Source organism: Trichoplusia ni, chromosome 2 (assembly GCF_003590095.1).
Source record: "Trichoplusia ni isolate ovarian cell line Hi5 chromosome 2, tn1, whole genome shotgun sequence".
NCBI classification, from domain to species: domain Eukaryota; kingdom Metazoa; phylum Arthropoda; class Insecta; order Lepidoptera; family Noctuidae; genus Trichoplusia; species Trichoplusia ni.
This window is the reverse complement of record NC_039479.1, coordinates 17,272,776-17,282,938: the sequence shown is the minus strand read 5'-3', so window position 1 is coordinate 17,282,938 and position 10,163 is coordinate 17,272,776. Positions and strand designations below refer to the sequence as shown.

Below are 10,163 nucleotides of genomic sequence, written 5' to 3'. Positions count from 1 at the left end.
TATATAAATATCCAAAAATCCTTTTTTTGTGTCTCAAACCATTATTTTAAACATGGGTCTTATTGAGGTATCCGAATGTAACATATCAGAACTCCAAGAAAATCTATTAAGAAGCAGTTAGGTACACTGAGCCACAACGATTCCCTGATCCCTGAAACCGAATAAGGGACAATATAATAATTTTCATGGGGTGTCGCACCCAACTACCGGTATGTGTGTGTGCGTCAGCTGCACTTACATACCAACACACACCTTTATTGTGTCATAGAAACGCACACATGCTAACCAATAAACCGTTCGCGTTTCAATAGAACGCCGAAATTAATGCGCTCGCGCAGGGGTTGGTAATGAAACATTATGTTGGAATTGATTGAAAGTGCGAGTAATATTTTATTTACTAATTGCTTAAATTATTGATAATCGGTTTAGTATGCTTGGGTATAAAGACAAAATTTCAAATGCTTTTTAAAATAATTATGTGTAAGCTTTCTCGACTTTTTAAGAATTACAGAATAGCTTTTACAAGCTGTATTACAATTAAAAGATTAAAGTAAAACCCAAAACTGCAAAATTACGCATTAACTTCTCCAAATAAGTTCAAAAACTTAACCGTTTAGCTCCATAAACTCACACAAATCTACTTTTCCAAATAACTTATCTTTTAGATAAAATATAATTAATCTTTTTTTTCTAATAGTTGTGTGTCTGTGTGCGTGTACACCTACGCCAGCTGCGTGCCCTTTGCCTTTTGTGTAGTGGCACGCGCCACTATCCTAGCTGTGACCATTGTTACTCTTAAGTAATAATAATACTTTTACTCTTATTTCATTGTCATAAAGTCCATTTTAGTATGATAGTTGTAGTTTTAAGTGAAACGGGATTTTCTTTAGAGGCAAAGGTTGAAAGGTTGTGATGAATTGAAGTTTTTTTTTTATAAAAAATAGATTTTAAATTTAAATAAGGAAACTGAAACAATCTCTTCAGGCATTATTTTTACATAGTGAACAATAAAGTTTTTCGTCAAAATCTGCAATGTAGGACTGTTTAAATTCACAATATTTATAGTTTGAACACGGTCACTTAAAACACTACGCTCGGTCCTCCAAATACACAAGCCTAGCCAAAGAAAAGTTTGTAAACGCAAAAATACCTACTGCTTCGATTTTTCTAATAGTTTCAGACATATCTTTAAATGGCTAAGGTATTTAATGTAAAAATTAAGTTATATTTAACAGGTTTTAACATCAATTAACTTACAAGAAGACCTAAGAAAAAAGCCTTAGTTAACTGTAAAAGATCAACTTAAGCCACTTGCACAAACATCTAGACATTAACAATAATAAACTATTGTTTTGTCGTTATATGACGTCTGCGTAACAGGTGGCAACCCCTAACGAAAGCATAATTACGAGGAGAATGCATTATTTACCTTACGTTACCCAGTTGCCCTTGACGTTAAAGGGGTATAGAGATACTATCAGCTCGAAAAGTTGATAGCTGTTCGAGGAACTCGGGCTGGGGGGATAATGGTGACCATTTTGGTCCCCCTACACCCCAGATCACTAAATAGCTCTTAAAGTAGGCAAGACGACGTTAAGAAGGAAAGTAATTGACTTAGTGTTTTATTTTTGTTTAAATGTTGTAGTGCAGTTCCCTGCCGCCCCGATTCTGTTATTTGCAATGGCCTATGAATGAATGGGAATTGGATGAACATGTATACGATACGTATTGAAATTCATTATATTGACCGTGAGTGTTTCGCCCCTTAATGAATTTTTCAATTATTGTGTTGAAAAAATGATTAGGAAAACGAATATTCCTGAACACAGACTTTGATCTCTCCAGCGAATTATATCGGGAGCCTTGATAAAAACAAATATACCAGTAACATTAAACCAATCAACTGTTTTATATTCGGAAAAGAAATAACAAGCACCAAACTTTAAACAAAAACAATAAGCGCCTACTTATATTATTGAAGCAACGTATAGCGTCACGGATGAATGCTACCTGTGATCCAGTTGTTAGTAGGAAACTTTGTTTAGTGTTAAAAGAAGAAATCACATAATAAATTACAAAAAAAAAATAGGATATGCTTCATTTCAGTAACTGCTTACTTATTCAATGTCTGGTATAAAAAAATACGTTTAAAACAAAGCTACCCACTAGTAGGTACTAAAAACTTTCATAAAATATGAAATTTGAAGAACGAAAAATAAACCAAACGGATTACAGGTAAGATGAGTTCTGCTCCTAATACTCAAAAGTGCATCCTGTAACTTAAGATGTCGCGTTTTTTCGCGGCAATCCGCTCAGTAAGGCGAAGCTTCGAGCTCACCATCTTGCAAACATGTGGGAGCCGTAAGTGCGACTATGGTGCATAGTATTCTGGCTATATTTAGCTTAGCCATATGGTAATGACAGTCAAGGAAAGGTGTATCAAATCGAAGACTCGAAGATTCGAAGAGGTGATTTAAACTGTCAAAACATTCGAAGTACGAACCCTTTTTAAAAGGAGATCGTGTTTTGTTTATTGTTTTATCTGCTCAAAATGCTCTGAACTTGAAGGTTCTAAAATTGAAGAATCTGAATGTTCATATTTAAGTGAGTTAACGAAACCATAAATACTTTCTTATTGCTCCATTTTGATTTCGTCTTCGTTGCTTTCTGTTTGCATATCCAAAATATCTTAAAATCAGTAATAGTATCATTTCTATGATAAGTAAAATGTAAACTCTTTAAATGCAAATCAAATATGAATATCTTTAAATTCAAGGTCTTTACGAAAACGTGCCTAAACCTAAAAACCGGGCCTAGGCTTAACCAAACAAAAGCTAACCTGTGCATTCATAGCTCCCAACCAGCTGTGTTATGAATAGTTCGTGCCGACCGAGTTACCTTCTAATGCTAACCTATCTCAATATAGGACGCCGGGAATTAGCTAGGCTATTGAGGGCTTCCCCGTTCCAGACGGCGTTATTCTAAGCAAGCAAGACCATACAAAAGGGGAACCTTCAACTTGAAAATTAAATAAGCTAAGGTCACTACAACAAAGGCGTCTGGAACCTGCATCTAGACGACTAGACTAACCATTCAATAGACGTTTTTATTGCAAGGGGGAGTTGTAAGCATATCCGCTTCAAAATATTGGGTATGATTCTGAAGGATAACAATGAGACAAAGATGCCTTTGATATGGCCTTAGCAACCATTCACGTTGAGATCCATCGAAAAGTAAAAGTTCTCGTTTATTTAGTCTATGTAGAACAGATTTTAAACTTGCTTTTTATATTTGCATAAGATCGTCAAAGAAACACACATTTATATTTCCACTATTATTTCTCGGTATGTGTTCAAGGTCAGTGGGTTTCAAGTCGTCTGGTTCCCATTGCTTTTCCCTTCCAAAGTAACGATATTAAACAAAAAAAGTATTCGTCTGTGAGAGTAGTATTCATCAAAATCTTGGTCCAGACATAATACCCCTTTCATTTTCTTTGTTTAACACCACACGCGCTTGGACCTGCCCCCTTCCTTACAGACCATAGAACTGCATTCGTTTTCAATAAACTCTTTGCCAACTCCTTATGAACTTACAACATTACATTTGCACTTACAAAATCAGTACCCTATTATGTCCCTCGCCTTATTCCATACATTTGTTGGATATGCAGCCCTTTTAAAGGGTTTTAATAAGTTTGCAAAGTTTCAAGATCAAGTTTTTTCTTTAAGTCTTTCTGTTCAACTCGGTCACCAGTTTTCAATGGCAAAACCGTTACATGCTGTGAATTAACATTGCCTTTGAAAATAAGGTTACAATAGAACAAAACTTAAAACAAAACAAGCCAGATTCTTACTATTTTTGTTTTGATTTTAAATAAAGCCATTACTAATTAGCACGAAATTAACTTGATGATTAAGCAGCTATTTGTGACCTACATGGTATTCGAAGTTTGTGTTTTCCTTGAATCCAAGCAATAAAATCGATAAAATACAGTGAAATCAATTCCAACTTTAATCAAATTTAATTCAGTATTATTATTCGACAAACCTAACCGACCAAAAAATATCAGAAACCAGGCAGATGTTTGAGCCCGCGCCGTTTTACCCACACAAGCGAAACTTTTCTATCTCCTTCCAACGCTATTAAACATATTGTGGGAGAAAGAGACGGGATATATGAATAGGGGTTGTGTTGAGGGTTTAGACACGTGATCTCCTCCCTGTTACGCACACATACAAAGAGAACCCTCGATCATTTTATTGATCTACAGAAGAAATCTCTGCGATTACTGTTGTTAATGGTTGAGCAGTGGATTCGTGTGTCTTTGAATGTTATTTTAATTATTATCGTGGAGATAATAGATATTATAATGTAGATGAGATAATAATAGTTTTAATAATTATAATTATTATTTTGGTCCGAGGATTTATTGATGTTATTAGAATTTGCTCGAAACAATTGGGAATATCGTCTGAATAATGGCAAAGAATTCGATGAAATTTTATTGTATTTCTAATTGGAATAAATATATGAGTATGTAACGAAATCCATTTTGATGTTCAAACTTAAGCGTCAATTTTACTACAGCTCTGAAATAGGAATCTTTTTTGCTGTTCCGTTGTGTAATGACGATATTAAAACTAAGTTCACCGTTAAGTGGTCATAAAAAACCGCTTCCGTAAACATTTGGAATCGCCGACAGAAGCTCATAAAGTCTGCGATGGGTCTTCAGCAAAATAATATCATCATCTCAGGGGCTTCCGACAATTTCGAGTGTGTAAGGAAAACAAACTGGACTCGCATATCGAGTTACACTACTTAAACTGTCGTCAGCTACCACCCACACGGCTCCTTTCCAATTTTTTACCAATCTTTTTACAAGACTAAATAGATTTCCTGTTAGAAAAACAAACAGAGACATTTATTGAGTCGGAAATTTTATTTTAAATGTCTAGTTGCGAATGAATGATGGATTTGGAATGACTGTCGACCCATGACGGAATGTTGCTTCCGTTTATAAAATTGTAGCTTGACGTGGTTCAATAGGACAACGACTGAGGAATGACTTGACTGATTTGTCATTTCATTGATTATAATAATTTTGATACAATCTTGAAATTAGAGTCATGATCATTTGGTAATGCGGTTTAGGAGGGCCGTAATATCGTTTACCAAAATGATGGAACGGTATCATCAAAGGTTATCTGTTCATCGGATTGCGGTAAATATATCAAGTTTTACAAAATTTTGGAAGCGAAAAAATTGGGCTGACGGAGCGTAGGCAGCGATTCTAATCGATGTCCATCTGTACGACTTCGTTTCACGACTCACTGGTGACTTTGTTGTTAACCCTACCTTAAACTTTGGTAATAAAAGTAAGAATGCATTTATAGAAACTTCAAATCCGTAATGTAGCAAGAATTATTCTGTGACACTTCATCAGATATCATCCACAGAAAATTTGTGAGAAAAAAGATGGGACTACCGTGGACACCGCATTGATTTACGAGGAATAAAAATTTTGGGACCTTTTTAGCGGCACAATTAAAATATTTAATGAACCTGCCGCAGTGGGTGGTGGGCGACAGTTCTCACGAGCCTATTAAATATAATTTTATTTGTTTTTGTTAGGATTTATGAGTAGACGCCATTTCTTTGTTTATGGATGTGGACACATCGGCGGGACTTTGACGTGTTTTATGACGAGGAAGTTCGGCAATGTCGCCAAACTTTTTTGCGGGACGATTTTTTTGTAATGAATTTATAATAAGTAGTAGCAAAAATTGTTAATTTAATAACCTTTTTTGAATGATGCAAAGGTATGTGTTTCTTACAAATACTGCTTTTACCACCCAAAGTATCTTTACTTGACGTTCTCGATTAAATTTTTACAATACATTTTTTTGTTATCAAGACCATGAACATGAACAATTTTTAACCCCTAAATTGCTAACGTTTAACAATACAATCCTTTTATGGCTATTCAAACGTCAACATTCATAACCACGATACTATCAACGAGGCGCATACAAATACCAGTTAAAATAAAACTCTGTTATAAACGATTTGTGAAATGTCTTGTCAGCATGACACAAATTTCGTTTAGTGAAATCAAGTTTTTTTTGCCCAACAAAGGGTAGATATAATAGTTATGTCCCCTGGACAATATTGTGATGAAACGTCTTAGTGGATTCACAGCGTGATGCTGACGGCGCGTTCACTGTTTGGAAGCCACCACCCGCTTTGTAATATTGCCCAGAATTAACATATTATAATAATGTCTAACCCTATAGATCGACTCATCGCAGACAGTTCACGATAGCAATAAGATCGTCTTGGTTTATGTTTATAGTTTGAATAGTAGCGGTGCTTGTCAAAGCCGTTACTATAAATTCGAGCTTGCACCGGCGGCTGCGAAACATAAGTGCCGAAGCTGTCTTTAAATCACTTACCTTCGAACGCACGTCGTGTATTATGTTATCTATTGCAATAATTTCCGAGGCGTTAAAATGAGCCCGGCATGGGTGTCGGCGCGCAACGAGAACAATTTAATTGAATAAAATTAGCCAATAAACTGTGCTCGTCGAAGCCTGCTACAATGGCATACCGCCTCCGCAGCAAGGTACTCGTAAACAAACCTTATTTACTGGAGACTCCTTTGGGAATCCGCATTAAATGCCCTCAATATACTGTTGGGAACGTTTGCGTACATTCATACCTTAGGCGGTAATAGTTTTTCGATCCCATTGTGGGAAGACGGTGATATATCTGTGTAGTGTAATGTTTTACGGATTTTACAATGCCGCACTGGTTAAAGATTTGTTTCTTGGCTCTGTAAGTCTAATGACTAAAAAAGAAATTTCATTAAGGAGGAAAGTAAAAAATATAAATTAATACAAAAGAACGGGTGTCCCGTTGGATGAAATCAATTATAATGTGCAAGAACTTGAGAGAAAAAGCGTAGCCTGCGGGGGAGCCGCTTCCAAAACCAGCACTGAAGACTCAATCAAGAGCCAATTACTGATGCTCACTGAACTTTTCATGTCATACGCAAGAAATACAAGTCGATAAAAACGGCGCAGTCAATAACCTAAAGAAATGAAAACGAAATATTGACATTGATTCCTTAAGATTAATATTTAAATTGTACTTTTTGAGCACTGTTGTTATCATTTTAGAACTTAGCCTAACCTAACCTAAATATCATTATAATCTTAAGTTTGTATGCATAACACCACACAATATAGGATTTGATCAGACCGAGTTGTAATTAAATCAGTACAAAATGTCGGTAGCAGTGCTAAAAACCTGTATGAATACAGACGCCAATACTCGGCTCTTAATGAGTTAGGTACGGAAGAGAGTGAGTGCACGTGCAGTGTTGGCCACGCGTGCCAACATGCACAAGAGACATGCACAAGTTGCTCACTGCAGCCTCCTGCCACACTCAGACACCGCATCAAACTTGATAGACATCTCAACACCACTTAATAAGCGAATTCCTCACACCACTTTACCGGTACTCGGAAACATCGATGTAGTTATCGAAAAACGCAAAATTTGCAATTTTTTCCCCATTGATTTATTGTCACATGTCACGTAATTTTCTCGCTCGTTATTCCTTTTAAGTGCAAACTACGTTATATTCCTAATTAGCAAGTAAAAATCACAAGTTTATATTTATAAATTATAAAGAATTTTGCTATTTGCAACTGTTCGTCTGACAAATGTTGGTCGGGCGTAGCTTTGTCGGCAGCAGTAATGAGACACAGCGCAAGCGGGAGACAAATTTATCTCATAAATATCTTTAGGATGCGTCGATCTGCATCGTTAATTTACTACACTGGATATCGATATCGTAATTCATTCACATCTTTATTATGTCATTTATTCAAATTGTGTCTCGATATATTAATGAAACTTCATTTCGATCGACTCACTTAATTGACATGGGAGGACAAAAAAATTGCATAAGACATTTCTCTTGTCTTAAATTTCTTAATTTAGGTTGCCGTCGAGTTAGTTGCAGGCATTTTTCAAAACATCAAATCTGACAGGCTAAATGAGGACCTTAACTACCACTTGTATTTACACGTTACGATGAAATCCTTATTGCTTGGGGCTTTTGGCGAGTGTTCCTGAAACCTTAATTTGCTTGAATGCTGACATATAGAGGGGGACAGAAGCATGCCACACACGCCGCGACGTCCAACCGCCAATCCTTTATGCAAATACCAACAATATCTGACCAGGTTATTTAGTAATGCAGTATCATGTTATGAAATGGGCGGCATTAATACCCTCGACACTGGTGTAGGTACTGGAGAAGTTGATATTTTAATGAAAATGATATGGGCAGCTTTAAAAAGGTTAACATTACATTTTTGTGTTAAAACTAATCCGTAGGCTTGTGTTCACATTCGCAGCTTGTTAACAAGTTCACGATTGCTCATTATTTACTAAACAAACAGCGATAAGGGCCGAACAAGCCCGAAGATTTTCGGAACACTTTTTAAAATTTGCCAAACGGGAAAAAAACGTCGGCGTTTTTTGTTATTCACCTGTTTTTGTATCGATATCGCACAAGTGTTCTACCGGTCGAGTTCTAATAAACACTTATCAGAGTTTGATCTTAGGAAGCAAAGAATTATGGCATATTTAAACAATTTATTGCTGCCGCAGAACAAGGTAAATCCCGATAAGAGACTTGTTTTGCGATAAGGTTCTTAATACGCGAAAGAGATTGCCGAAATAAAGGAATCGAACACAGGAACCGAACATTTTTGGATACAATTGATTAGATCAAACACTAAAATAATAAACGAGTCTGTCGTTTTTTTTGTCTTTGTTAAATAATGACCATAATCCACATTAATACAATGACTTCTAATGAATAGCTTTAGGCTATCAGGTGTTTTAATACTTCAATTACATTTATCATATTTGATTTTAATAAAGTCCCATACTAAATTATCAATGTTAAGATAGTAGAGATTATTAATTAAGTCATTGATAAAAAGGACTGCTGTTTTAAATATTTAACGAGTCATAATGAACAATATTTCACTGTTAATTGCAAATATAATTCCATAAATTGCATACAAATTGTTCATTGCTGTGATTGTCTATGTTTTAATCATCGTTTTACTTGTTTTGTTCTTAGTGTTTTAAAAGCGACTTCACAAAAAAATTGACACTGCCGTGTATGCGATTTCTATTTTGCTCTTGATACCGTTGACATAAAAAAGTAGGTACCTAAAGATTTCAAAGAAATATTAACAATATTTGTAATTTTTTAATCATACGGTTGGCTGCCTTGGGTTTCCTTAAAAAAAAAACTGAATTTTGATAGATATTAATTAAACGATAACTTATTGCATCCATCATTAACGAAATTCCGTTAGAAATGTGAATATTATTTTTTAATTTAAAAAAACAGCAAACATTTTAGTAGATATTATTACAGTTGCTAAATAGGTTATCGGATATTGGAGCAACATTTCGCCTCCATATAGCACAAGCAGAGTGGCGCAGTGGAAGCGTGCTGGGCCCATAACCCAGAGGTCCGTGGATCGAAACCACGCTCTGCTATGTAATCATAATCAAAATCCTTTTGTCCATTGTTCTTTTATTTCTTCTTTTTCTTGCGTTTTTTAATGATATTTATTATGATGTAATCAGTATTTCATTCTTGTATTTTTAATAAACAATAACAATGATTGATGCGTTACCAGAAGCATATTCCATAATTTTATAACATTCCAAATAGTTCAATAAAATATCGATTACATTTTAATAGTTTGTCAGTAATCCGATCTTTTCTGCGGACCGTAATGGAGAGCACGCTTTGACGTCTTAATCCAATCAGGTAAATTAGTTATTAGATTACAATGTGGACGTTGTGATGTAAATTGTGTGTTTAATAGCTAAGCGCGTGATCGAACGATTAACATTCTGTGAATTAAGGCAGGTCCGGTATTTAATAGCGATTAATATTTGGCGGTTATTAAGATATTTCTGTTTAATTTTCGGAATATTTTTATAATTACCCCAAAATAAAAAGTGCGAATGTCTTATATTTTCTTGTTTATATTTGAATGGTATTTTGTGGTGTTTATTTTAAATTCACATTTTACTAATTTGACTGCTTTGAATGTTTAGTT

At 35.1% G+C, this 10,163-nt stretch overlaps 1 non-coding gene across 1 annotated transcript; it reads left to right on the top strand.

Moving 5' to 3' along the window:
* The first annotated feature begins 9,519 nt into the window (after positions 1-9,519).
* Trnam-cau lies at positions 9,520-9,591 on the top strand. Its single transcript has one exon. It is a non-coding gene; the product is annotated as a tRNA-Met (tRNA).
* Positions 9,592-10,163: the final 572 nt, after the last annotated feature.